Source organism: Dermacentor albipictus, chromosome 1 (assembly GCF_038994185.2).
Source record: "Dermacentor albipictus isolate Rhodes 1998 colony chromosome 1, USDA_Dalb.pri_finalv2, whole genome shotgun sequence".
Lineage (NCBI taxonomy): Eukaryota > Metazoa > Arthropoda > Arachnida > Ixodida > Ixodidae > Dermacentor > Dermacentor albipictus.
In genome coordinates this window covers 479,253,877-479,281,060 of record NC_091821.1, presented here as the reverse complement: position 1 = coordinate 479,281,060, position 27,184 = coordinate 479,253,877, and the positions used below count along the sequence as shown (strand labels likewise).

Genomic DNA, 27,184 nt, shown 5'->3' with positions numbered 1-27,184 from the left:
AGTGGACTACAGAGTGCCACACCTCGCTTCATCAATTAAAATTCCTCTTAACGTCGCAGCCTATTCTTCGCCACTTCGGTCCCTCAGCAACAGAGGTTCACACCGACGCGAGAGGCGTTGGCATCGGCGCTGTGCTTGTTCAGCACATCGGCGGAATTGAGCACGTGACCTCGTACGCTGGCGGCTCCTTGAGTCGCTCCGAGCAGAATTATACAATGACCGAGCAAGATTGCTTGGCAGTGATCTTCGCGGTGCAACGGTCTCGTTATTACTTCTATGGGCTTCCCCTCACGGCGGTCACGGATCATCATTCACTGTGCTGGCTCGTGAATCTTCGGGAACCTTCTGGTCGACTTCCGCGTTAGGGTCTACGTCAACAAGAGCACGATTTGGTTATTTCGTACAAGAGCGGTCACGCTGATGCTGAATGCCTCTCTCGGATGCCTCTTCCAACGACTGAATGCGACGCTGGCGACATCGATCAATACATCGCTTTTGTATCTCCGGAATTTTCTGATATGAGTACCTTCATATCCAAACAGCAGAAGGACGACGGTTTACAACCACTCTTCGCGAACGCACAGGAGCCTTCAGGAAATAGTCGCTTTCGCCTACGTGACGCCATCCTGTATAAGAAGAGCTACGCGACCACTGGCGCGCGCTACCTTTTATTTTTCCCAAAGAGCCTCCGTATTCATGTACAATGCGCCATGCACGAAGATCCAACCTCGGGCCATCTTGGCTCGACAAGAACGCTCTCCCATGCTCGAGAGCGCTTTTACTGGCCCAAGATGCGTCAGTATACCAAACGGTACGTCGCCAGCTGCACCGAATGCCAGCGACTTCATGTCGACTTCAGCCGAATGTCGACATGTCGAATATTGACATCAGCAGCGCCCCTTTCCAACAAGTTCGTATAGATCCGCTGGGAATAGATCTATTGTGTGTGTACACCACCTAGCCAGTTATTGTGAAACGGCAGAGGTGCGATCGGCAACAGCAGCAGAAGTCTCTTTTTTGCTATTATATTCCATCGTTCTCCGACACGGGCCTCCTCGCATTATAATCAGCGATCAAGGGAGACAATTTACCACAGACGTTGTTGAAGAGACCCTTCGTCTGTATTCAGCTTCCGGCATTCGACGCCATACCACCCACAAATAATGGTCTGGTTGAACGTACAAACAGAACGCTTGCCAAGATGCTATCAATGTATGTCGATTCCGCACATAAGAACTGGGACAGTGTCTTGCATTTTGTCACCTGTGCATTCAGCAACGCAAGACACGAGACTGCGGGTTACTCACCGTTTTTTATTCTTTCTGCTCGGCCGCCTCGCTATACGCTCGACACCATGTTTCCATACTTCGCTCATGACAATGACTCTATTACTTCGTCGAGCAGAAGAAGCGCGACGCCTTACTCGCCTATGTACCCTGACTTCGCAGGACCTATCAAAGATCCGCTACGACGGCCTTCGCCTACATGTATATTTCGATCATTGTGGCGTTGTGTGGCTCTGGACGCCATTACAGAAGCGCGGCTTCTGCCAGACGTTCTTGGCCCACTATGTTGGACCTTACATTATAGACGAACGCCTCAGCGATGTCAACTACCGCATTGCACACCTCACAAACAGTGGACGACACTCGGCCCAAACCGAAGTCACGCACGTGGCCCGCCTGCAGCCTTAAAATCCGCGAGCGAATGACTGACTTGCCCGGCTGGCTTCGTCAGCCAACAGGGAAATGTCACGAGCTCTCGTAACTAAGGGCAGAAGGAGCGGGAATGACAAAAAGACGGAGGGGAGAGAAAGAGGACGACGACGTACGGCGAGCTACCTCTGGACCGCTCCCGGAATAAACGGCAACCGTCTCCCTTGATCTGCCTTGCATTTTTAAGCAAACAGTTTGCGCGTAACAATATGAATAACGATGACACGAACACTGATTAACCACCGATTATGTTTAGCGTAAAATAAAAGAAAAGCTAATCAGATGCCCAAAGGAGCAGTCATAAATTCAAGCAAAACAAATCAAATTTCCTGAATGCTCCGTCAGGAAAAACTACAAGGCCTAAGCAATGGGGTCACGGAGAGTTGTTGCAAGGACCTATGCTTCTACCCCGCTGTCTGGGTCATTAGATGAAACATTTGTTCCGCTGTCCATTGGTTCCTCGTCAACCACGGCATCACCACTGCTGCTGGCAATATTGTGGAGAACGCAGGCCGCCATCACGTTGCTCACAGCTTCCGGGATTGTAGAGGCGTCAACATACGCAAGCTGTCCGAAGCGGGCTTTTAACAGGTCGAGAGGTCCCTCGATGGCGACCCGCTGCTTGCAGTGGGTAGCGTTGAAAGTCTCCATCCTTGGGTGCCAACACGCTCCGCATAGTCGGTATGGGATCTGCAGCCAGGGCTGCGATGGATAGGCACAATCAGCGATCAGGCACGGTCCTGCAAGAGTTCATTATCTGGCATCAGCTCGACCAGACGTATATTGCAATGGGAATTGTTCAAGAGATCATGAAATCATCTAACAAAGTTAGAGGCCTCCCCTGTGCCACTACTTATCATTCGCTACGGCGCAATTTATTTGCGGTTAGCTAACTATACAGATAACTTTTTCTTACCATCGCAGTTCGTTCTTGCATCTTGGAAAATAGAGCTTTCCTGCGAAACACAATTATCGTGCGCGCAGCCAGAAAAGCTGATGAAGACGTGGGTGAACATCACGTTGGCCTTGCAGACTCCCTGTAAGATTACTGAATGGAACCTATTTCTATTGAAGCATCATTCTCATGACTCGGAGGGTTTTATTATGCCAACGTGGCCTCCGTCGCCATCCACAATGACGTCTGGCAGGCTCTTGGCTTGCACAACCCCGCTGCGATAGAGCGCTCGAAATGCCCTCTTGTTCCGTGCGACATCGTTGCTGTCGGGCCACTTCATCTACCTCGCGCTGACACACAATAGAAAGGTGAGAACACGCCGCATTGTTGTGTGTACACTCGACTCACATACATAAAACTTGGCAGCAATCGCGTAGATTGTAGTTTGCATGTCGTGGTATGTGAGCGTTATCAGCGCCGCCACCTCAGCGGACAACTCCTACCATCCGCGCTAGCGCTCAGGGTAAATTTCGGACCTGGTGGTGGTAACAACTTTATTGAGACTCTGCTCAGTTATGATCTGGCAGGCCCGAGTCCTAGAATGGCCCCTCACGAGGAGCGACCCTTTCGGCCCAGGCAACGAGGGCTTTTTGTACTTTTTCATCCGGCGTTCTGCGCAGCTCTTCCCACGTCTGTTGTGAGGGAGCTGGCAGGAGCGACCTGGGAGTGGCTAAGCCCTCGCACCCCCAAATAATGTGATTTTGGGTAGCCAATGTTTGATTTGTGCAATTTTGACATATTGGGTTCCATTGCCCGTTCGTAATTATGGCTAGCCAATGTGGGCTGGGGAACGATTTAGTTTGGATTCGACGCAGGATCGAGGCTTGCGCTGGCGTGAGGCTTGCGTTTGGAGGCGGGTAGATTTGTCTTTTTTGCTTGTAATAGTTTGTTATTTCGTGGTATGTCGTCGGTCCCTCATCCATGGGATCCGAGTCTGAGGGGCACATCTCCCGGTTGATTAGACCTCGGGCTACCCAGTGCGCCTCCTCATTCCCTTGATTCCCCGAATGGGCAGGGACCCGTACGAGTTCAACAGTGTTTTCATTATTAAAGTCCCGTAGGACTCGCGCTGCACAGACGCCTATGCTGCCTCTGGAAAAGTTGACTATTGCCCTTTTGGAGTCGCTTATAATAGTTTGCACGGAGGGATTCATGATGGCCAAAGCAATGGCAGTCTCTTCCGCTTCCACGGTGGACGCTGTTTTTATGGTCGCGGCGTTGAGGATACTTCCCTCTCCGGTCACGACGCTCACTACGTAAGTTTGGTGATTTTGCTTTGCCGCATCGACGTAAGCGGTGTGCTGGTTGCTTTGGTACGTTTCTTGAGGGGCCTTGGCTCTGGCAGACCGCCTCTTGTCGTGTCTCCCAGAGAGCATGTTCTTGGGTAACGGTTTTATAACCAAATGGCTTTTGACCGCACCGAGTAATGTTGTTCTTCCTGCTGAATTCATGACGGGATTCAGCCCGAGTTTACTTAGAATAACCCTGCCAGTTGCGGTGCGGGAGAGTCGTTCACGTTGGGCTGTTTTATGGGCCTCCACGAGTTCGTCTAGGGTACTGTATATACCTAGCTGAAGTAATCGTTCAGTGTTGGCATACCTCGGGAGACCAAGGGCAGCTTTATGAGCTGTGCGAATGACGCTGTTAACCTTTTCCTTGTCAGAAAGGCGTAGGTGGTAGTAAGGGAATTAATACACGACGCGACTGATCAGGAAAGCCTGGGTCAAATGGCAGGTATCAGCCTCCTTCATACCGCGGTGTCGTGTGGCTACTCGACTGATTAGGCCACATATTTGGCGGGCTGTCGTCCGTAATCGGACAATCGCCTCAGAATTATGGGTGTTATGTTGAATTAACGTGCCCAGGACTCTTATAGTCAGTACGGGCGGAACTGGGCCGTCTTCCATACTGACTCGTATAGGGGAGGGGGCGTCCCTTTCGGTGGGGTGTTTGTTTGATTTATCACGGATGACGAGAAGCTCCGATTTTGTCGGCGAGCACGCTAGACCATTCTGTCGCACAAAATTTTGTACGGTAACCGCGGCCGCTTGTAATGCTTCAGTGTTTTCTCCATCGGAACCGCTATTTGTCCAGATGGTGATGTCAGCGGCATAGATGGAGTGTTTGATATGCGGGATCATTTCCAGTAACAGAGGCAGGTTTCGCATGGTCACATTGAAAAGGAAGGGGGAGAGGACCGCACCCTGGGGGATGCCCCTTGTACCTAATTGAAATTGTCCGCTTTTAATGTCCCCAAAATGTATTTCTGCAGTGCGATCCTTGAGAAAGCTTGTAATATAGCTATAAGTGCGCTTCCCGACATTCATTTGGGCTAGATTTGTGAGTATTGAAGCATGTGACACATTGTCGAACGCTTTACTCACGTCCAGCCTTAGAATTGTACGGGTGGCTCTTATAGGGCCCGAATGTAGGATATCTTGATGAATTTGTCACATAATGTCTTGAGTGGACAGATTTGATCTGAAGCCTATCAACGTATGGGGCAGCAGCCCATTGCCTTCAGTGTACTCGTTTAGCCTCTTAAGAATGACGTGTTCCATAACCTTCCCCAGGCAAGAGGTTAAGGAGATAGGGCGGAGATTCTCTAGCTCCAGCTTCTTGCCTGGTTTGGGTATGAAAATTACGTTTGCATGTTTCCAGCTGGTGGGTATAGTTCCCTCTTTCCAGTGGATGTTGAAAGGATTGGTGATTTCAGTAACCGACTGATCATCTAGGTTCCGTAGCATTTTATTGGTGATGCGGTCCTCGCCAGCCGCCGCTGTTGTTTTGATGTTGTTTAGGACAGCACGTTCTTCAGATTCCATAATTTCGCTGTCTAGTTCCCTGTTTTCCTTTCCGGTATAAGCTACGGGTAGAGGAATATCGGTGCTTGTATTCAGACCTCTCAACTTCTTCGACAACAGCCGCAGCTGTGCTTCTGGGGAGTCGAAACATCTTTGACACGATGACCAATACCCTGGCACAACCCGCGCCACGTATAGGGGAACTACGTGCCGATCCTGTCTCGCGAGTCGGGCTAGCGAGAGGTTCATGACACACTCGTCCTCTTCATCGCGTTCCTATTCAACAGCATCGTATGCGTGCAACAGTTAGGTTACTGCTTGAAGTAGCACGATAATCCTGTCCGCCGAAGCCGCCATCTCACACAAGCAGAAGACACTGAGGGAAGGGCCGCGTCAGCACGATAGCACCAGCTGCTGGCTATGGGATTTTGCGAGCCTTGGGTGACCTCGGGCGCCTTGCGCTGCCCGATACTTCTCGGAGGCTTTTGCCCACAGGTGACCGCTATTCCAGCTTCACGTCATTTCCTGTGAGAGAAGTGCCGTCTGGCTGGCCAAACAACGAAAATCGAAGAGGCCCAGATTTACTCTAATTTTTTAAGTGTGCGGCACAAGCGAAACGAAAAAGTGACTCAGTTTTGGCTAAATATTGCTGCTAAGTCACTAAAATTGTTGCTAGAGCTTTCGAGCAAATGTTAGACAGCGTAGGCGTTTTCGAACACCATAACAAGTATACCGGCACAACCCATCTTACTATGACTGTCGTTGGTGACGCGATGAACAATCAAGCAATGTGGTGACACGCAGTATTGTTGAAGTCGAGTTCATTTAAAATATATACTGATCCTTCTGGGAATTCTGTTGCTCCGGCCATATGGGACATAGACTTCTCCAGTGTGGGTCCACTTTGGTATGGCACTCGCATGCCAAGGTCACCCATCACTATGGCGGCATGATGACGACAAAGTTATGATACAATAACGCAGGAATGCCTTCAGTGGAATGACCAAGGCGATATGACAATATCGACATGACTGCAATAAGATGAGAATTCTGGATTGATGACGATAGAATAACGAAGACAGCGTGGCAACGACGGCAGAGGGTCATGGGATGGCGACGAGTGTCTGAAGACAACTGGATGACGAAGCTGGGTTGACAGTTATGGCGCGGCCACGGTAGCATGACAGCGGATGCATGAGTGTGACAGTTTGAGAACGACGCAATGACGAAGATGGCATGACAAAGGCGGCATAAAAACAATTGAATGAAGACCACGATTACACTACAAAAAAGAAGGAATGATGTTGACGGAACGACGAAGGCAGTATGACGATGTCCGCGTGGCAAAAAAATGGCGTTCCTGAAGTGATGACTAAAACCACACCGTGACGCGGCGGTCGTGGCGACAATTGTATGGCGACGATTGTTCGACAACCCTGGCGTGACAACGATGGCGTGACAATGATGGCATGGCGAGAGTGGGATGACGAAGTTAGAATGACGCTGATAGAACAACCACTATCGCACCGAGGCAACGGTATGACAAATGCACGACCATTACGAAATGATGACACAAAGACGACGATTGCATGGCGGTGGTATGAGCTCAGTGTGATGACGACGAGTTAATAAGAGAGAGAGAGAAATAACATTTATTAGTACTAAAGCAACCAAAGTCCAAGTCCGGACCTCCTTGTAGGCTCCTGCCTGCTGACCCAGCACGTTCTTGCCTTGCTGCAACAGAAGCGGCCACCATAGCTTTGCAAACTTTCATTGGGGCGCACTCCTCCCAGCTGCCGTGGGACGCTGGTTGTGTAGTAGCTTAGAAAGTATTGTCTTTCGCCAGATGGAGTTGGCAGGGCACTCCCACAAGTTGTGACGATAATGGCATCACAACTTTATCGCGAAGACAGTATGACGACAATGGTGTGACGACAACGGCATGGCAAGAGTCCAATGACGAAGCAGAAGTGATGGCGATAACATCTACGACGGCATCAAAACGATTACGCGGCAATGATTTGATTTGATTTGATTTATTGACTTCCATTTACACGCACACACGTGTACAGAGGAGTGGTAAATGGAGGTGGATGAGGGAAAAAAGCATCATAGATGCGGCTTGAGGTAACTTCACCCCCTTAGGTACAATATGGCTGCATGGGGTAAAATATCAAGAGCCATATAAATTACATTTATATAGTGGCCATAAAACATTGTAGTTATACAATATATGAAACACAGTGAAATATTTTCACAAGTAATAACAATGCAAAACATACTGCGGCATTGAAATAATTAAGTGATATACACTTGGTAACATAGACAAAAAAATAACATACATTATTAATGATTCACAAACGCGCTCTAAAGAGCTGAAAGCAATAGAGGTTTAAATTCCGACAGCGATAAATTCTGTAAATTGTAGCCTGCTCTATCATATGATTCAGTAATCTTGGAAGGTTGCTACACAATGTTTGACAAGCGTAGTTAGTTCTGGAGCGCGGAACCTTCCATACTTCAAGTGTACGAGTTGAATAACGGCATGAATTGACGGATAGCTTTGCATGTTCTGCAAGTATTGTTACGTTTGGTGCTAAAGTAATAGCCACGTGATAGTCTGCAGTTATGGATATAATGGACTGTAGCAATGGTGGATTTCTCAAAGAGGTTTTCAGTATGGGCGGCAAACGGTACATTAGCGATGACACGTAATATTTTCTTCTGTATACGAAATAATTTACTCAAGTTACATTCATTTGTGGTGCCCCATACAAGATGCCCATAGTGCTTGTGAGACACAAATAAGGCATTATACATTAATAATTTTACAGGGACGGGTAAAGTATATCTGTAGCGATTTAAAACACCTGTTATGCAGCTAAGGTTTTGGAGTACAAAGCTTACATGGTCATCCCATTGCATAGTACTTGTGAAGTGTAGCCCTAACACCTTTGCAGAAATAGCAAGTTCTATATTTGTGGATCTATGCGCTAATGTTACATCTGAAGGAAGACTCATGCCTTTGGCATGAAAAATTACGGCCTTTGTTTTCGCCGTATTTACTTTCAGATAGTTCTCTGTGGATCAATAGGATAGGCTACACAAGAAGTCATTTGCCATAGTCATTAAATTGGTGCATGAAGCGGACGATATGAAAACACTTTTGTCGTCTGTGTAAACTATAAATTTCGCCTTTTCGTAGATGGAAGTAATCTCACTGCAGGAAGTATGTAGTGTTTACACAAGCGTCATGGAAGTAATAGTTAAAGCCATTGATTTCGTGTTTTTTTGTGACATGCTTCACGTGTGCATTGCAACAGAGAAATCCATCATTTACACGTCCATTCTCAGCACGATACGTGTGCAGTGCGCACCAAAATGAAAAATGTCGATTGCCCGACTCAGCGCACACGATTTGTGTGTGTATCGCGGTTCATCGCTGCGAAGTGTGTACGTACGTGTCTGTTTGTGTTGTTGCTGAACGCAAGTACTCCAGAAGTTTCAGAAGTGATGATAGGATAAGTAGCAATGAGTTTTATTGGCTCGTTATCGCTGTAATTTTTCCTGCGCTACTGCGTGTGAGCTTCCTTGCCGGCTGCGAAGCTCAGCGGTGGCCGCGTCCCATCCGAGCCGTCCAAGTCTTCGTGTTCTTGCTGTTACAAGGTGTCTTGACAAGATAGCAATCGTGATATCTCTGGACGATGTGTCGCAGAGGTGCTTGGCGGAAAATTACTCGTCTTGCGCGATGTGCGCGTGCTCTGAAATGAAACGTGCGACGTTTTCCACTACGGGCGTCACACGGTGAACATTCGATAGCGATCGTACGTGATCGGAATCAAATTTCTCGGTCGCGATTGGCCCCTTCGTGCAAGCTGAGGAAGGGGACCTATCACTAGTCAGAATTTTAATCCGTATCGGGATTGATCGCAATCGAAAATGTCTGTGTGTCACTGCTACTATTCATCTCGATAGGTGAGCATTATTAAATCGAGCTTTTCTGCTTCGTGCGCGTATCGCTTGTCCCAAAAGTTCAGTAGTGCATTTTCACTTTTTCACTCGTAAGGCTGAGATGAATCCAGGGAACAGTTTCACGTTGAATTCCTTAAGATAGCGCTGTCGTTAAGTGTAGACACTCTCACGCACACTGCTGCAATGAATGAAAGTTTCGAGTATAGCCCTCATTTGTGTCATGTGGACATTGGTGTGAACAGGCGGAATTGTTCGACTATTGAAGTAGCTTTATGTTTAGCGATGCAAGCGGCTTGCGTATACAAAAGCCTAAACCGGAACAGAAATGCTGTGCCAACACCAGTAGCATGGCAGCGGCACATATTATATATGAGAGCTAGATGCTTCCTTTTGATTCTGAACAAATGGGCGATTTTGAGAGAAAAATAGCAAGACATGGGTATGTAAAAAGCTAGAACTAAGGCTCTGCACAAAAGGTGTAGTCAATATGTCGTAATACGTTATCAACCAGCAAAATTGCTTGAAAAAAATTTACCCACTAGTTCTTCCTCACTGGCTAGCCATGGTCACGCTAATGCCTGCAGTCAGTCAAACTAAAGGTTGCCGGCATTTTGTAGATCAACCCTCTTTGATTTCATGTTTTTTGGCACTGTTTGTGCAACAAACCTTCAGCTTAACGCCAAAAATATTAATGATACGTACCCCCATAATGTGAGTAGAAAGCGCATCTCGTTGATTTCTCCTTATCCTCCCGTTGATTCCGCCAACAATCAGAATTTCTCGATATAGCTTTCTCTACCTCAATGCGTGTTACATAAAAGTTCTTTAGAAGCCTAAAAGAAAGCCCATAAAATGCAGAACGACTAGACGCGCGGCACTTTGTTGTACTTGTGTGCTTTCTTTGCCTACTTTCCCGGCTTTGGCCTGGCTGCTGCGTACTCTTGATGGGCCAGTAACTCGGGAGATGCATTTGTTGATATATATATATATATATATATATATATATATATATATATATATATATATATATATATCATCATCAGCCTGGTTGCGCCCACTGCAGGGCAAAGGCCTCTCCCAAGCTTCTCCAACAACCCCGGTCATGTACTAATTGTGGCCATGCCGTGCCTGCAAACTTCTTAATCTCATCCACCCACCTAACTTTCTGCCGCCCCCTGCTACGCTTCCCTTCCCTTGGGATCCAGTCCGTAACCCTTAATGACCATCAGTTATCTTCCCTCCTCATTACATGTCCTGCCCATGCCCATTTCTTTTTCTTGATTTCAACTAAGATGTCATTAACTCGCGTTTGTTCCCTCACCCAATCTGCTCTTTTCTTATCCCTTAACGTTACACCTATCATTCTTCTTTCCATAGCTCGTTGTGTCGTCCTCAATTCGAACCCTTTTCGTAAGCCTCCAGGTTTCTGCCCCGTAGGTGAGTACTGGTAAGACACAGCTATTATATACTTTTCTCTTGAGGGATAATGACAACCTGCTGTTCATGATTTGGGAATGCCTGCCAAACGCACCCCAGCCCATTCTTATTCTTCCGATTATTTCCGTCTCATGATCCGGATCCGCCGTCACTACCTGCCCTAAGTAGATGTATTCCCTTACGACTTCCAGTGCCTCACTGCCTATTGTAAATTGCTGTTCTCTCCCGAGACTGTTATGCATTACTTTAGTTTTCTGCAGAGTAAATTTTAGACCCACTCTTCTGCTTTGCCTCTCCAGGTCAGTGACCCCGCAGGGGCGTCTGCGCAAGCAGGCGTTTGGTGTGTTGCGACACCACGGACCCGAGCACACGAGGGTTGGACCCTCCCGCGTGTAGCCGTGCGCGGCTTAGCCGTGTCCGGGGAAAAGGGGATCCTGGGGGTTGAGCCAATGCCGGGTGTTTGGACCTTTACGGCCCCTCGGCGGCGGCAACACACCCCTTTGGCCTCGGCTTCACGTAGACGGCACCCCCGGACTGACCCACCCGTGGGAAATCGGCAGTCGCCTCTTCCTATCTCTTCCTCTCGAATCTTCGTCTTTATCTCTTACTTTTTGACCTTTCCTGTCTTCTCCTCTCTTCCATTTACTTCATTCTCCTCGGCGGCAAGGGTTAACCTTGTGTGGGATAGCCAACCTTGGTTATAACAGATTTGGTTATAGTAGTGTCGTACAGCTGGCGCATGCAGGCCGTCTTTTCGCGGTCCTGCAGCGTCCCCTTGTTGGGCTCCATGGTGGGTGGCTGGCGGCGCTACCGAATTTTCACACATATCTATGGCAAGTTCTTTTCCAACACTTCCTGATCGCCCTCACAAACGAGGGCGCACCGAAGAAGTTTTCAAGTTTTTTGGCCGAAATAATGAGAATTTTCCAAGATTTCATGTAGTACATTCAGAGAAAAAAGAAAAGGCAGCGAGAATGATCTCACCTTTTCTTGTTGCAAAGACACTTAGTGAAGCTTTTGGCCCAGGTTATAAAGTCTCTAAAATGGCAAGTGGTGACCTCCTCTTAGAACTGCGTGATAAGACACAGTACGAGAAACTCTCTAAACTAGTATCCTTTGGGAATCTTCCAGTGACGGTCACACCACACCGCACAATGAACACCACCCGCGGAGTCGTTTCCGATGCCGATCTCATGGAACTGAGTGAAGCTGAACTACTGGAGGGCTGGAGCGATCAGAATGTGACCAATGTCAAGAGAATAAAGATCAGGCGCGATGGCAAGGAGATTGAGACAAAACACTTAATTCTTACTTTTGCATCAAGTATGCTACCTGAGACCATTGAGGCTGGCTACATAAAGATCCGAGTCAGTCTGTACATCCCCAATCCTCTCCGATGCTTTAAGTGTCAAAGATTTGGCCACAGTTCACAGAACTGCCGAGGCCGCCAGACTTGCGCGAAATGTAGTGCCCAAGAACACCCATCTGAAAATTGCGAGAATGATCCACACTGCGTGAACTGTGATGGGGAACACGCCGCGTACTCGCGGTCCTGTCCATCATGGAAAAAAGAAAAATAGTTACAATCAAAGTTAAGGAAAATATATCGTTCAAAGAGGCACGCAGGCGGGTAGCATACCTGCCAAAGAAAAGCTTTGCCGAAGTGGCGCGTCAGGGGGCAGCGTCACAACGGCCTCCGGCGGCTGTCCGACCCACACGCAGTGAGTCGGCAGTTACGCCATCTGCCCCCACGGTGGTTGCAGCTAGCGCTGCTCCGCCAACCGAGCAGAAGGGACCATCGACCCCGAAGGTGGGCGCAGCCGAGGCTGCCCCAACCTCCCCGGCCCCTTCCAGCGCTGGCAACAGCCGGCGCAGCCAAATCCCTCAGGGAGCCCCACCGACCTCCGGGGTGGTGGGCGCAGGGGTCTTGCCCTCCAAGGCGGGAGTCCCTCTGAAAACTTCTCGCTCGCAAGAGCACGTGTCCGGAGCCTCAGTAGAGGCAATGGACACAACACTTATCCTCAAGGCGCACGAAGCGCCTAAGGAGCGGCGAGGCTCCCTCGAACGCTCCAGAAAGAACAAAACTCCCGTTACAGGGCCTCGAAAGGGCTCTGTAATTTAATCTCTGTAATTTTCATAATCACTACTTCTGTTTCTGTACACACAGCACTTATTGACCTCCAATATGGATACACAGATAATTCAGTGGAACGTCAGAGGTCTCCTTAGAAACCTTGATGATGTTCAAGAACTAATCCACAAACACAATCCCAAAGTGCTGTGTTTACAAGAAACAAACTTAAAACCCAAACACACAAACTTTCTCCGACAGTATATAACTTTTCGCAAAGATCGCGATGGTGCTGTCGCATCATCGGGCGGTGTTGCCATTGTTATCCATAAGAGCATTGCATGTCAACTTTTACAGCTACAAACGCCTCTCGAAGCAGTGGCGGTTCGAGCTGTACTCCTAAACAAACTCATCACCATTAGCTCTCTTTACATACCCCCACATTACAAATTAACGAAGCATGAATTCCAATCCTTTATTGACCAATTGCCAGAACCTTACGTTGTTCTTGGCGATTTCAATGCTCACAGCTCTCTGTGGGGCGACTCTGTATAGATGTATAGATGCGCGAGGTCGTCTTGTTGAACAGTTCCTTTTCTCTTCTGGTGCGTGCCTTCTGAATAAGAAGAAACCCACATATTACTGTCTTGCGAACAATACCTTTTCTTCAATTGATCTGAGCATAGTTTCTCCGTCCATACTGCCTGAACTAGAATGGGAAGTTACGAACGATCCTTACGGAAGCGACCACTTCCCCGTACTATTAAGAACACTTAAAGAAGACGAATATCCACCACAGGGTCCTAGGTGGAAGACTGAGACAGCAGACTGGGAGAAATTCCGAAACTTAACTAGTATATCATGGGATGACATGTCCTCGTTAGGAATTGATGCTGCCGTGGAATATTTTACAGCTTTCATAATAGATGCCGCAACTAAATGTATATCACAAGTAAATGGATTGGCATGCAAATGGCGTGTCCCGTGGTGGAACGACGATTGTAGGATCGCTCGTAAGAAACAAAACAAAGCGTGGGGGATGCTACGCGCCTCCCCCACTGCGGAGAATCTTATCAATTTTAAAAAAGTAAAATCCCAAGGCAGGCGAACCCGCCGACAAGCCAGAAGAGAGAGTTGGCAGAAGTTTTTATCTGGTATCAACTCCTATACAGATGAGGCCAAAGTCTGGAACAGGGTTAATAGGATAAAAGGGCGACAAACATATTCACTTCCTTTGGTGAACACACAAGGTGAAACACTGAAAGATCAGGCAGACACACTTGGAGAACACTTTGAGAGCGTGTCGAGTTCAAACCACTATTCGCAATCATTTTTTAAATACAAACGAATAGAAGAATGTAAGCCAATAATACAAAAATCCAGACAGAATGAACCTTATAACCGGCCGTTCAGTATTGCAGAGTTGAGAGCTGCTTTGACCACATGCAAAAGCTCTGCACCGGGACCTGATAGAGTCATGTACGAAATGATCAGAAATTTACACACTGACACCAAACTTACACTACTCACGCTTTTCAACGCCATTTGGGCTACGGGATGCCTCCCATCCGCATGGAAAGAAGCGATTGTGGTGCCTGTTCTTAAGCAGGGTAAAGACCCTTCCTTGGCGGCAAGCTACCCTCCGATAGCTCTTACAAATTGTCTTTGTAAGCTTTTTGAAAAAATGGTTAACCGCAGACTTGTACATTTCCTTGAACTTAACAATATCCTCGATCCCTTTCAGTGTGGCTTCAGAGAAGGAAGGTCCACAACCGATAACCTTGTGCGCATTGAGGGAAACATTCGCGACGCCTTTCTACATAAACAATATTTCCTATCCGTATTCCTCGATATGGAGAAGGCGTACGACACTACGTGGCGCTATGGAATCTTGAGAGACTTGTCGGGAATTGGCATCCGTGGCAATATGCTCGTCCTAATAGAAAGCTATTTGTCCAACCGTACATTCCGCGTGAAAGTCGGCAATGTATTGTCGCGGCCTTTTATACAGGAAACTGGTGTACCTCAAGGAGGTGTACTTAGCTGCACGCTCTTCATCGTGAAAATGAACACCCTTCGTGCTTCATTACCACCAGCCATTTTTTATTCTGTTTACGTAGACGACATACAGATGGGTTTCAAATCCTGCAACCTTACTGTATGTGAGAGGCAAGTTCAACAGGGCTTGAACAAAGTGTCCAAATGGGCAGAAGAAAACGGATTTAAAGTTAACCCCAACAAAAGTTCTTGTGTGCTTTTCACAAGAAAAAGAGGGCTCATTGCAGAACCCACTATCGAAATGTATGGTCAGCGAATTCCTGTGGAAAAAGAACACAAGTTCTTAGGCATCATACTTGATTCCAAATTAACGTTTATCCCACACATAAAGTACCTCAAGGACAAATGCTTAAAAACAATGAACTTACTTAAAGTGCTATCCCACACAACATGGGGCAGCGACAGAAAATGTTTAATGAATCTTTACAAGAGCCTCATCCGATCACGGTTGGACTACGGTGCCGTGATCTATCATTCTGCAGCCCCGAGCGCGCTAAAGATGCTAGATCCGGTCCACCATCTAGGAATCCGACTGGCCACTGGAGCTTTCAGAACAAGTCCTATTGAAAGCTTATATGCAGAATCAAATGAGTGGTCACTTCATCTGCAGAGAACATACATCAGCCAAACATATTTTTTGAAAGTCCTCAACATCCTCAACATCCAATCCAATCCTCAACATCCGTGTTTTAATATCATTACCGATACGACATATGCTACACTATTTAATAATCGTCCTTCCGTAAGACAGCCTTTCTCGCTGCGTGTGAGGGAACTTAGTGACGAAATGCGTGTCCCAATCCTCGAGCTTTGCCCAATGCATCCAGCCAAGCTGCTACCTCCTTGGGAGTGGCAGCTGATACAATGTGATATATCCTTCATGCAAGTTACAAAACATGCTCCAGAGATTGAAATCCAAATGCATTTCCGGGAACTCCAGCACAAATACTCCTGCACGGAGTTCTTCACAGACGCATCGAAGTCACACGACGGGGTGTCCTATGCAGCCGTCGACCCATCCTTCTCTGAAACCGATGTACTGCATCCGGAAACTAGTATCTTTACGGCTGAGGCTTACGCACTGCTGTCGGTCGCAAAGCATACAAATAAGTCAAAACTCCAGAAATCAGTTATATATACGGACTCCCTTAGTGTTGTGAAGGCCTTGATGTCTTTCTGTAGCCACAAAAATCCGGTAATTAATCAACTCTACTCCGCACTGTGTAAAGCATATATATCTAACCAACATGTGATTATATGCTGGGTCATAGGGGCATTGAGGGAAACGTACTAGCTGACCAGATGGCCACATCCATTTCATTGCATGCAGTTAGTCCTACTGCTTCGGTCGCTGTCACAGACCTGAAGCCTTTCTTAAGAAGAAAACTGCGAAACCACTGGCAACGTATGTGGGACGCAGAAGTAAATAATAAACTGCACGTAGTAAAGCCACAGTTAGGTTCTTGGCCCTCCGTAACAAAATCGCGGCGAACAGATGTCCTATTCTGTCGCCTCAGAATAGGACACACATTTGGCACGCATAACTATTTACTCACTGAAAATAATCCTCCAACCTGCGGTAGACGCGGGGAGAGGCTGACCGTCCTCCACGTCCTCCTGGAGTGTCGGGCAGCCGAATCCGAAAGAAGGAAACATTTTTCGCTAGCATACCGGCAGCACATCCCCCTACATCCCGTAATGCTACTCGGCCCAGAACCTTTATTTGACACCAACGCAGTCCTAAGTTTCCTGAAAGATGTTGTCCTGCATGTTTTTAGCCCCACATGTTCGTAGCGGGTCCTCTCTTCAGAGGATGCCGCTGCGATAGCTCTTTAGTATAGCACATGCCTCTAGGCCCTTGGGTTTCAAGGGCTCTGGCGAGGCAGCAGTGCTCCAAGTAATTTTACCATCCTATATATTTTTATTTTGCATCATCCTTTTACGATGGATTTTAATGTTCATAGTATTAGTCATTCGTCATCGCCATAATTTTATAGTACACGGATTTTACGCACTTTATAGCGACTATTTTTAGGCCACTTTACAGCCAAGTCACATCCTCCATAATACATCGTTAACACTACCACTTGTCATGGCGCTCTTTGGCCAAACCTGGCCCTTGCGCCAAAAAACACCACACATCATCATCTCCAGGTCAGTGAGCATGCATTGCAATTGGTCCCCTGAGTTACTAAGCAAGGCAATATCATCAGCTAATCGCAAGTTACTAAGGTATTCTCCATTAACTTTTATCCCCAATTCTTCCCAATCCAGGTCTCTGAATACCTCCTGTAAACACGCTGTGAATAGCATTGGAGATATCGTATCTCCCTGCCTGACGTCTTTCTTTATTGGGATTTTGTTGCTTGCTTTATGGAGGACTACGGTGGCTGTGGAGCCGCTATAGATATCTTCCAGTATTTTTACATATGGCTCATCTACACCCTGATTCCGTAATGCGTCCATGACTGCTGAGGTTTCGACTGAATCAAACGCTTTCTCGTAATCAATGAAAGCTATATATAAGGGTTGGTTATATTCTGCACATTTTTCTATCACTTGATTGATAGTGTGAATATGGTCTATTGTTGAGTAGCCTTTACGGAATCCTGCCTGGTCCTTTGGTTGACAGAAGTCTAAGGCGTTCCTGATTCTATTTGCAATTACCTTAGTAAATACTTTGTAGGCAACGGACAGTAAGCTGATCGGTCTATAATTCTTCAAGTCTTTGGCGTCCCCTTTTTTATGGATTAGGATTATGTTAGCGTTCTTCCATGATTCCGGTACGCTCGAGGTCATGAGGCATTGCGTATACAGGGTGGCCAGTTTCTCTAGAACAATCTGTCCACCATCCTTCAACAAATCTGCTGTTACCTGATCCTCCCCAGCTGCCTTCCCCCTTTGCATCCCTCCTAAGGCTTTCTTTACTTCTTTCGGCATTACCTTCGGGATTTCGAATTCCTCTAGACTATTTTCTCTCCCATTATCGTCGTGGGTGTCACTGGTACTGTATAAATCTCTATAGAACTCCTCAGCCACTTGAACTATCTCATCCATATTAGTAATGATATTGCCGGCTTTGTCTCTTAACGCATACATCTCATTCTTGCCAATTCCTAGTTTCTTTTTCACTGTTTTTAGGCTTCCTCCGTTCCTGAGAGCATGTTCAATTCTATCCATATTATACTTCCTTATGTCAGCTGTCTTACGCTTGTTGATTAACTTCGAAAGTTCTGCCAGTTCTATCCTAGCTGTAGGGTTAGATGCTTTCATACATTGGCGTTTCTTGATCAGATCTTTCGTCTCCTGCGATAGTTTGCTGGTATCCTGCCTAACGGAGTTACCACCGACTTCCATTGCACACTGCTTAATGATGCCCACAAGATTGTCGTTCATTGCTTGAACACTAAGGTCCTCTTCCCGAGTTAAAGCTGAATACCTGTTCTGTAACTTGATCTGGAATTCCTCTATTTTCCCTCTTACCGCTAACTCATTAATCGGCTTCTTATGTACCAGTTTCTTCCGTTCCCTCCTCAGGTCTAGGCTAATTCGAGTTCTTACCATCCTGTGGTCACTGCAGCGCACCTTGCCGAGCACGTCCACATCTTGTATGATGCCAGGGTTAGCGCAGAGTATGAAGTCTATTTCATTTCTAGTCTCGCCGTTCGGGCTCCTCCACGTCCACTTTCGGCTATCCCGCTTGCGGAAAAAGGTATTCATTATCCTCATATTATTCTGTTCCGCAAACTCTACTAATAACTCTCCCCTGCTATTCCTAGTGCCTATGCCATATTCGCCCACTGCCTTGTCTCCAGCCTGTTTCTTGCCTACCTTGGCATTAAAGTCGCCCATTAGTATGGTGTATTTAGTTTTCACTCTACCCATCGCCGATTCCACGTCTTCATAGAAGCTTTCGACTTCCTGGTCATCATGATTGGATGTAGGGGCGTAGACCTGTAAAATCTTCATTTTGTATCTCTTATTAAGTTTCACAACAAGACCTGCCACCCTCCCGTTAATGCTATAGAATTCCTGTATGTTACGAGCTATATTCTTATTAACCAGGAATCCGACTCCCAGTCCTCTTCTCTCCGCTAAGCCCCGGTAGCACAGGACGTGCCCGCTATTTAGCACTGTATATGCTTCTTTTGGCCTCCTAACTTCATTGAGCCCTATTATATCCCATTTACTGCCCTCTAATTCCCCCAATAGCACTGCTAGACTCGCCTCACTAGATAACGTTCTAGCGTTAAACGTTGCCAGGTTCATATTCCAATGGCGGCCTGTCCGGATGCATGGTGATGCATGGTCGCGCGCAGACATGTTGCTGTTGTCGCGACCAGCATTACGCAATCGGGGGAAAATTTAGCATTTCGCGCTCTGTTCAGAGAAACATAGCTCGGCAGTATGTCTGCCTAACCAATTGCGAGTGGTTGAGTTCAAGAGAGGTCACTGAGCTATCGTGGCTATAATCCATCGAACTCAAACCAGTGCTAACCAGGGATTATAAGGCCTACAAGTGTGCCATTATTATCAGAAAATTCACACGTGCACGGTTATAGCACCCCCCGTGCTCAGCTAGCACGCAGGGTCCAGGAAATGGTGTGAATAAACTCCGGCTGCAAGACAGAGGGACGCCAATCTGCGCCCACGTCTTTGACCACGGCTGAGCATTTTACGTGAAGGAAGCAAGCACGATTACAAGATTACCCCGTAGGACCTCACCTATCTGAGTCACAACATAAAATCTGGTAAGCTTACTAAGGCGTGAATGAAGGGCATAGGCTTTACTTTGGTGTCCTGGTCTCGAAGAAAGAAGCCATTATTTTATCACGCATTAGGGCCGTGAGCAGATGGAGCGTTATCGCGTCAAGCATGACGCAATCGGATCTAAATTTAGACTAGCGTGCTGCGTTTAAAGAGGCGTAGCTCTGTAGTATGGTTATCCATCCGTGCAGAAACTGTCGCGTTTGAGAGAGATAACTATGCCACCCTAGGTATAACTTATGAAATTCATCACAAGTGACGCGAGGTGACTAGGGCAGCAGGACAAAGCGATAATCATGCCCTTTGACTACGGCAAAACGTGTTCGGTAGCGCAAGCGAGGAATAGTGAGGGAAGCGCCAGTGCCCCAGCCATGTTCGAGTTCAGCGGGCTCGAGAGGCGCAGGGCAGTCTCGGGCGCCACCAGTAGTGGAATCGTTCATTTACCGTATGACAAAACACTCCCAGCAAAACAGTATCAGTATCAAACAGTATTTCAGTATCGTTAGGGACCGAGCACGATTGCAAATTTCGCTCGTAAGACGCCCACTAGGTGTAACATAGTCATGTACACTTTCTAATACGTGAATAAATGTTATATAGGCATTTGGCGACATCATTCATGTAATCTAGTGCCCGTACACCGCCCGCAGCACGCACAAGACGTTTCACGTACCCCGCTGCGTCCCTGATGCAGTCGAGCCGCATTTTCAAATTATCGTTATCACCCACATTGTTTCTAATGCTTCCAACTGCTTGATTTTTCTGCGAGACTCAATATATGTTTGTTTAAGTTTGTTGACTTTGCAAAACAGGCTTTGAGCTTTCATGTATTTACTTATTGCTGTGCACAATGAACTGCGCACATATTTAGTATTATATGGGAACGATTACAATCGCGCTGACACATCACTGGAGGTTTGTGTTATCGAAGTATCTCTCTTAGTTCTGCAATGAACGAACGCTTATTGGCGAGAAATGATGCTAAAGCTGGCCTAAACTACGAGAGAAACTAGCTTTTGTGAATCGCTTACCAATCGCGAGCACTTCATTGATGTTAGTACAGCGAATTATTCGCCAGATTGGGCATACATAGTAGCATCACGGCCATGTCACCCTGTTTTGCCCCATTAAATACTCGCATCTAACACCCGTGGGGGATCACATCCCGAGAACTGGAGAGCGCGCATGATATAATGATTTATTGTGCGTAAACGCAAATATTCTTATTCAGCTGGTTTATTATTAGGCGATGCAATTTCATCATTATTTTTGTATAAGCAATGAACATTTCTGGTGAGATGTAGCGCAGCGGTTGCGGTGGTGAAGAATTTCGCGTGGTTATCTTCGCAATGTCTTTTGAACAGGCGTATTTGTATCGTATCTATAGGGCGTCCAAGCAAGAGTAGTCATTATGTGAGGTAGTGAAGACAGGAGACAGCCAACTCCAGAAAATAACTGAACAAATTGTTACACCGCTTCAATCACAAGAGTTTGTATTCCACCATTTCAGGCCGGTGGAATAGCCCTTGTAGTGTTTGGATTTCACGTGTACCCAGCAGGGGCGTAGCCAGGGCGGGGGCTCATGGGGCTTCAGCTCCTCCCCTCACCGAAATTTTTCCGTGGTGTCATTCACCGCCGACCAAAACAACCCCCGGCGCCGGAAATCACGCTGGATTTTGTCCAGAATGTCCTTTTCACGCTCGAAAAGACATTTCAGCGCGAACATTGCTAAATTGACCTGGATATCGCGGCAACGAACATGCACCGGGAGTCACATAACGCACGGAGCCCCATCCGAGCAAAATTGCAAGGGCGTTTTGATGGCGAGCGCGCTCGTCGCGTCACCTAGCGGAGGCCGCGGAATTCACCGAGCGCATTCATTTCAATTCCGAATCGTAATGCGTATAAAGTTCTCATAAACTTTTTATGCGAAACTGCATTGACATTTACAAAGCCATGCTTTATTTATATTTTCAATTCCGGAACATTAGGAGTTTAATGTTAAAAACATTTGACGTCGAAGGCGGATTAACTTTTTTAAAGTCGTACATCAGACCATACGACTAGACAATCCATACGAACACACTATCAGACAATGTGACAAAGCACGCAGCGAGGTCCGATGAGACGAAGCACTGTGGTGGTTCATTTTTGCCGTCATATCACAGAAAAGAATTTCAACATTTTTTTTACCTGCGCCAAAGCATCCATGTCAAGAAACCAAAGCCAGGAAAGGTAACTACGTTCTTATTTTGCTACTTTAACTTTTATTCGCGTGCACACATTGAGCCTCTTCATTTTTTTTTTCTGGCTACCCGCCGGGGGCTACCAGAGTCAGCCAGAGCGCATGCGCTTTTCCCGTGTTGCCCCGACGCCCGCGCGGAGCACTTCGATGCGAATTCGTTTTTCTCTGGCCGAGTGGATTTTCGCCTGGCAGAGTTTCAGACGCTTTCTGGCGAGCAGACGAGAAAAAAAAATTACCGACGATTACGTTACTTCCTAATGCGAAATTTGAGCGCAGCAAATAAGCTGTTTCACCTTTTCGATAGATTAATAATAATAATAATATTTGGGGTTTTACGTGCCAAAACCACTTTCTGATTATGAGGCACGCCGTAGTGGAGGACTCCGGAAATTTTGACCACCTGGGGTTCTTTAACGTGCACCTAAATATAAGCACACGGGTGTTTTCGCATTTCGCCCCCATCGAAATGCGGCCGCCGTGGCCGGGATTCGATCCCGCGACCTCGTGCTCAGCAGCCCAACACCATAGCCACTGAGCAACCACGGCGGGTTTTTCGATAGATTGAGGCAAAGAAATCGAGCAACACATGTATGCGCTATCACAGAATTTTTTTTTATTTTTCACACGTATTCCTTTAACAAAGACTCCACTAACAGTTCTTGACAGTCATGAAGGAAGCTTTGTGGTCGGAGAAATAGACTGATATATGTTCGACTTGGTACACCAATGCTTGATTCTCAAAGACGAGATCTATACAAGTGCCTCGCGAGGTTGTCACAGCCGTGGGACGCGTTACGAGCGAGAGGAACGGGATGTTCTCCCGCATAAGTGTTAGGAAATCGCTGTTTGTCTTTATGTCAACATTAAAGTCCCCCACTACTAACATCGGTGTGGATCGATGGACGGTTAATGCGAGTTTCAGGAAGTGCACGACGTCTTTCGTGAGTGCGGTAGGGGCGAAGTAGGCAGCTACTACCAGCAAGCCGTTGGGCAACTTTGCGACGCACAGTAAAGGAATTAAGTTCGAGCCGGCGCTTTGACAACCGGAGACTCGCAGGAAGAGGGGGGAGGGGGGCGGCGTGTACACCCAGCGGCAAACGATGGGGGCAGAAGCGCGCGCAGCAAGCGGACAACACGATAAAGGGAGGAGGGAAGAGATAGCAGCGACTGACTGATGCCGCTGACGCCGATAGTGAGTCAACCCCAGCTGCGGAGTTGGTTTCAGGGACAACGCCGCCGATGCCGACACAAACAATATGATACCCTCGCTTCCGCAGCGCTAAGAACCAGGTCTAGCCGTGGGAAGGTGGTCACGTATTCGTCGACGTGCCGGGGCCTACGTGAAATAACCGGCGCGTCGGCAACTGAAGAGCACCCTATCCGCCACACAAGAACAGGGGGGGGGGGGATCCTTTCCTCCTCTTTCTGCATGGCGGCGACGGTGTTCTATGCAGTCACGTTATCTTGACTCTCTAGCGGCGTCAGCGGCATCCAGCGGTATCAGTCGGTCGCTGCTAGCGCTGGGGGGATGAAAGGGGGGCGGAGCTGGTTACGAGGCCGACGACAACGCCGACGACGACGCGAAACCCAGGAACGGACGCCAAAGAGCTGCGCTCTAAAACAAACAATGGTCGCTCACCACCATCACTGCGGAGACTCGAGGCATGCAACGCGTTCACTTGAGCGCAACCTCTCCATACAATTTTCTCTCGCCGGTGTAGGATACCGAGCAGTATGCGCATGGGCCTCTGTGGACAAAGCGTCTCACGTTTTCTTCGATATTCCTTTGGTAGCCAATTTAGGTTCCCAAATTAGGCATTCGATTGTGGCCAACATGCTTTCATTTGCGCTTTTTATTTCCGTGCCCCCGCCCCCACAAAAGAAAAAAAAGATACATTCTTGCGGTGCCACAAATTGTCGCATGGTGAAAGTTCGATTTTGTTACTTCTTCTTTTGCGGAAAGTAATGGGCCCCGGGACGGTTCAGTTGCCAGACACTCTTATCATATTGCTGTGATAGCAGTTATATGGACACTCCAGGCGCATTCCTGCCATCGCCGTCATGTTCCGTATACAGTCCAAGGGCGATAGCATCGTGACCGCGCGCCGCATGCTGTACGTGCGAGTGAAAGCTAGGGCAGGGGGGTGGCATGGGTGACCTGACGATGGTGGCTCAGTCGTGTGTGCGCAAGAGAGAAAAGCGGGGGTGAAGCGCGCCGCCTTTTGTCACGCGCGATACATCAAGGAGAGTGGAAGGAGGGGGTCCTGTGATCTTTGTATCCCTGATTTTGCTACATGTTTACTTGCCTTGTTTGACGCATTATACACAGTGACTTTTTCTTAGATAGATAGATTAACTGGAGATTTATGCATAGAATTAATTATCTTGTTGCGAGGTTTTCTGTATACGTGAAGTTACACGTATACAGGAGTGTCACGTTACACGTGACACTCCTTTGCCCTTTATCAAGCTGTATCTTCACATTTGTATATTCCATTGTATCTTCTAATTTCTGATGTACGAGGACGAGTCATGCAAATGAGCTAACCCACCCCACGCAATAATGGTTCGGTACTTTATGTGTGAGGCATCCGCGTAGCGCAGGGGCATCTCTCATTTACAAAAGTGACACGCAGGTGTGAGGATAAAGGTTTTTTAATGCTCTCATTCACTGGGTTCAACATGGTTGCGTGAAATAGTGGACACTCCAAAAGTTGAACACCGTGGTGTCGTGAGGCTCTTGACAACTGAAGTTGTTTACTAAAAATAAATTAGTCGCCGTATGGCTGCCGTGTAAATTGAACATCGCATTTCATTGGCCACTGTGAAGCGTTGGAGCAAACGGTTCAAAGAAGCACCTGAAATTTGCAAGGACGATCGAAGACTGGGCCAAAGCCACCGTGCAATCGCCCCCAACAGAGTTGCGAAGGTTGATGAGCTAATAACGGATGATAAGCATTGATGAACTGGCAAAGCGTGTGAGCATAAGTCACGGTTCGGTTCACACCATGATTCATTAACATCTCGATTATCGGCTCTTGTGCGCGCAATGGACGCCCAGCATTTTGAACCACCGCCAGAAGGCGGAGAAGTTCGGCGGTGCTTTGACTCATCTGATCCGGTGTCACAATGAGGGCGACGACTTCTTGTCTGCACTTATGATCGGGAACGAATCATAGTGCCACTACTACGAGCCTGAAACACGACGGCCAAGATTACAGTGGAACCATTCCAATTCACCGCCCCCAAAGAAAGCAAAGGCTCTCATTTCCGCCGGAAAGGTGTTGTTGACCTTTTTTTCGATCGTCAGGGCCTATTACTGCTCGAATGTGCTAAACCTTGAGAGACTATCAATCGTTTCCGATATGTTGAAACGCCGGATCGGCTGCGTGTCGCAATCAAGAACAAACGACGTGGAAAATTCAGGAATGAGGTAATCTTGCGCTACGACAATGCCCTTTCCCAAGTCGCTGATGTGGTTAACATAAACTGGCAAAGTTCAAGAGCGAAACGACGCAACATCCGCCATACAGCCCAAACCTGTCGCCTTGGGACTTCCACATTTTAAGGCATCGAAGAAAACACCTCAAGGGAACCAGATTCGTGTCGGACGATGACTTGAAAGTGTAAGTTACATAATTTTTCAAGCAGCAACCCACAGAGCTTTATGACAGGGGAATCACGCGACTCGTTAGTCAGTGGTACAAACGTATAAATGTTCATGGAGACCACTTTTTAATATAGTACTGGCCGTTTGTCATATATTCGCATTCGCTCACTTTCATTTTACTCGCCCTTGTATATATTGCAGAACTCCTGCTCTTTCTATGTGCTCTCTCTTGCGACTATAATTCCGGTGCAATAGCGCACAATACACGACCGGTGATAGCTCCTCCTGCGCTATAAACTGGAACAAGGGACAGTGTCATTGAGATTTTTCCCTGGCCGTGTCATATGTACAAAATTGTAAACAAAGTTCTTGAAGGACAAAGTTTCATTAGAATATTCGTCCTCAACTTGCTCATTTCATAGCCTTTACATTTTCCATATCAGCGGAATATGCACTGCTTTGCTGCTGGTTTCCAACTGATATAGTTCTAAAGTTCGCGTGATATTATCTTTATTTACTAAATAGACAGCAATTAAGGAAGCATTGATATCAGTTATTTCGGGCACAATTTTTGAGACATACGAGTACATTCTTTTATGAAAAAATACATATTTTACTTGTCTTGACAGTGCACCGCGTTCAAGAGTTCGTTTGCAGCATCTTTGGCAGTCGCAATGCAGTTATTATTCACGTATTTTATCCCTCGACAAATTGTATAAGGAGGAGGCCGACATGGAACGTCAGCCCCCCCGAACGAAATTTCTGGCTACGCCACTGGTACCCAGCTTGTGCTTGGCGCAATGACATCGGCGCAACTGGATAAAGAATGACTCACTGTCAGAATACTGTGAATTATGTTCTTGCTTCCTTTCTGTAGGTCCTCGTTTTTTTACCGCGAGTATACAACGCATGCGTGGGATGAATATGCATTTCGTTTCGCTAGAGACGGCCTAAAGAAATACAAAGAGCCACCAGGAGCGCTATACCGCAAATCTATTCCAAGCTGTTTCTATTCCGTTTCTGCAATGACCACCACAATTGGTCGAAAATTTTCCCAGTGGCGCCCACTTCGCCTGTCTGTCACGCGACGTCAGGAGAACTGCGGAAACTCGCCCATGTGGTAAGACGTGAACCCACTGATTACGCATTATCAGCCCGAGCAAAAGAAGAGAGTTCTTACTGATTCAACGCCGTTTTCGCCTTTAGCCACCCACTATTAGTGATATGTTTGCGGGCTGCATGCGCCCACTTCGCCTTTGGGTCACGCGACATGACCGCGAAAACTCAACCCGTGAAAGTGATGCTTGCGGATTAAACACGCATTAATAGGGGAAACAAAACCGAATATGTTTAATAGCGGCAGCCTACCCCCTTTCGAAAGGATAGAAGCTGTACACCTACCGTTCGCTCTGGCACTTGAACTTGGAGCTGCCGGGAACAATGAATTTACTTGCCTGTAATAAAAAGTTTTACGTGACAGTATAACGTCGTTGAGGCCCTTCCGCACGTATACAACGCCGCTCTGCCAACTCTCTTTCTTTGAGGACCGG

At 47.2% G+C, this 27,184-nt stretch overlaps 1 long non-coding RNA gene across 1 annotated transcript; it reads right to left on the bottom strand.

Annotated features, from left to right (window-relative positions):
* Nucleotides 1–1,945: 1,945 nt before the first annotated feature.
* On the bottom strand, nt 1,946–27,184 carry LOC139059579 (uncharacterized). The gene is made up of 2 exons (XR_011514213.1): nt 27,036–27,184; nt 1,946–2,455 (listed from the first exon to the last, which is right to left on the bottom strand). It is a non-coding gene; the product is annotated as an uncharacterized lncRNA (long non-coding RNA).